This window comes from Callorhinus ursinus, unplaced genomic scaffold (genome assembly GCF_003265705.2).
Source record: "Callorhinus ursinus isolate GAN/ISIS: 27379988/994484 unplaced genomic scaffold, GSC_fseal_2.0 scaffold33, whole genome shotgun sequence".
In the NCBI taxonomy this organism is placed as follows: Eukaryota; Metazoa; Chordata; class Mammalia; order Carnivora; family Otariidae; genus Callorhinus; species Callorhinus ursinus.
Genome location: NW_027397095.1, coordinates 3,807,891 through 3,810,011, shown reverse-complemented (window position 1 = coordinate 3,810,011; position 2,121 = coordinate 3,807,891).

Below are 2,121 nucleotides of genomic sequence, written 5' to 3'. Positions count from 1 at the left end.
TTAGGCCTTTAATCCATTTTGAGTTTATTTTTGTGTATGATGTAAGAAAGTGGTCCAGTGAAATTCTTTTACATGTAGCTGTCCACTTTTCCCAGCACCATTTATTGAAGATACTGTCTTTCCCCATTATATATTCCTATGTCCTCTGCCGTAGATTAATTGACCATATAAGCATGGGCTAATTTCTAGGCTCTCTATTCTGTTCTATGGATCTATGTGTCTATTTTTGTTCTAGTTCTTTATTGTTTTGATGACTACAGCTTTATAGTATATCTGGAAATCTGGAATTGTGATGCCTCTAGCTTTGTTCTTTTTTCTCAAAATTGCTTTGATCATTTGGGGTCTTCTGTGGTTCCATATAAATTTTGATAAGGATTGAATCTGTAGATTGCTTTGGATAGTGTGGGTATTTTAACAATATTAATTCTTCCAATTCATGAGCATGGAATATCTTTCTACTTGTTTGTGTTGTCTTTAATTTCTTTTATCAATATTTTATAGTTTTCAGAGTGCAAGTCTTTTACCTCCTGGATTAAGTTTATTCCTAAGGTATTTTATTCTTTCTGGTATATTATTAATGGAATTGTTTTCTTAATTTTTCTTTCTGTTACTTTGTTGTTAGAGTATAGAGACACAACAGATTTCTGTATGTTAATTTTGTATCCTGTGACCTTACTGAATTCAGTTATTACTTCTAATAGTTTTTGGTGCAGTCTTTAGGGTTTTCTATATATAGCATCATGTCATCTGTAAATAATGACAGTTTTACTTCTTCCTTACCATTTTGGATACCTTTTATTTCTTTTTGTTGTCTGATTGCTGTAGCTAGGACTTCCAGTACTATGTAGAATTAAAGTGGTGAGTGTGGATATTCTTGTCTTCTTCCTGATCTTAGGGGGAAAGCTCTCAGGTTTTCCCCATTGAGGATGATGTGAGCTGTGGGTTTTACATATATGGCCTTTATTATGTTGAGATCTATTTAGAAAACACTGTCCCATAGGGAACAAAATACCAAAAGCAGACGCCATCTGTGTTCATCAGGAAATAAGGGAATAGCTTGGTAAAAAAGGAGAAGCTAAGGGCATCAGGAAGTGCTGAGCACTTACTATACCCTGAGTGCTTAACTGCAGGATCTTTACCTAATCCTTCCAACTTCTTTGAGGCAGGTTTTATAAGTATCCCCATTTAAAAGTGGGGGTGACAGGAACTGCAGTACTGTTCTCATAACTACCAAATTAATACTAATTCCTTCGCATGTGCAAGTATACATTTTTTGTTCAAGTTTCTCCTATATCTCATATCTTCTCTAATTTTTTCTAATTATTTATTTATTGAGATGTAATTCATAGATGGTAATATGCACAAATTTCAAGTGTACACCTTGACAGACTTTTTTTATGTTATGTTAATCACCATACATTACATCATTAGTTTTGTTTTAAGTTTTTTATTGTTATGTTAATCACCATACATTACATCATTAGTTTTGGATGTAGTGTTCCATGATTCATTGTTTGTGCATAACACCCAGTGCTCCACGCAGAACGTGCCCTCTTTAATACCCATCACCAGGCTAACCCATCCCCCCACCCCCTCCCCTCTAGAACCCTCAGTTTGTTTTTCAGAGTCCATCATCTCTCATGGTTGGTCTCCCCCTCCGATTTCCCCCACTTCATTCTTCCCCTCCTGCTATCTTCTTCTTTTTTTTTTTCTTAACATATGTTGCATTATTTGTTTCAGAGGTACAGGTCTGTGGTTCAACAGTCTTGCACAATTCACAGCGCTCACCATAGCACATACCCTCCCCAATGTCTATCACCCAGCCACCCCATCCCTCCCACCCCCCACCACTCCAGCAACCCTCAGTTTGTTTCCTGAGATTAAGAATTCCTCATATCAGTGAGATCATATGATACATGTCTTTCTCTGATTGACTTATTTCGCTCAACATAACACCCTCCAGTTCCATCCACGTCATTGCAAATGGCAAGATCTCATTCCTTTTGATGGCTGCATAATATTCCATTGTATATATATATACCACTTCTTTATCCATTCATCTGTCGATGGACAGCTTGGTTCTTTCCATAGTTTGGCTATTGTGGACATTGCTGCTATAAA